The following is a 931-nucleotide window of genomic DNA, read 5'->3' on the forward strand; positions in this document are numbered from 1 at the left end:
TCTCAGTCAATAACCATCAGCGGGATCTGGATACCCATGATGGCTCCCACATGCTCCTCGATGTTGTCATCGGATGAACCACTATGTCGAGGATTCGATCAAACCCTGTATGCAATTCCCTTTGTCAATCGGTACGTTACTTGCCCGAGACTCGATCGTCGGTATCCCAATACCTTGTTCAGTCTCGTTACCGGCAAGTCACTTTACTCGTACCGTAATGCATGATCCCGTGTCCAACACCTTGGTCACATTGAGCTCAATATGATGATGCATTACCGAGTGGGCCCAGAGATACCTCTCCGTCATACGGAGTGACAAATCCCAGTCTCAATCCGTGTCAACCCAACAGCTACTTTCGGAGATACCTGTAATGCACCTTTATAGTCACCCAGTTACGTTGTGACGTTTGATACACCCAAGGCACTCTTACGCGGGAGTTACACGATCTCATGGTCGAAGGAAGAGATACTTGACACTTGCAAAGCTCTAGCAAAACGAACTACACGATCTTTTATGCTATGCTTAGGATTGGGTCTTGTCCATCACATCATTCTCCTAATGATGTGATCCCGTTATCAACGACATCCAATGTCCATAGTCAGGAAACCATGACTATCTGTTGATCACAACGAGCTGGTCAACTAGAGGCTTACCAGGGACATAGTGTGGTCTAAGTATTCACACGTGTATTACGATTTCCGGATAATACAGTTATAGCATGAATAAAATACAATTATCATGAACAATGAAATATAATAATACTTTTATTATTGCCTCTAGGGCATATTTCCAACACAACAACAACAACAGCAACAACAACAGCCACAACAACTGCAACAACAACAGCAACAACACCAACAACAGCAACAACAACAGCAACAACAACAGCAACAACAGCAACAACAACAACAACAACAGCAACAACAGCAAC

This window comes from Triticum dicoccoides, chromosome 6A (assembly GCF_002162155.2).
Source record: "Triticum dicoccoides isolate Atlit2015 ecotype Zavitan chromosome 6A, WEW_v2.0, whole genome shotgun sequence".
In the NCBI taxonomy this organism is placed as follows: Eukaryota; Viridiplantae; Streptophyta; class Magnoliopsida; order Poales; family Poaceae; genus Triticum; species Triticum dicoccoides.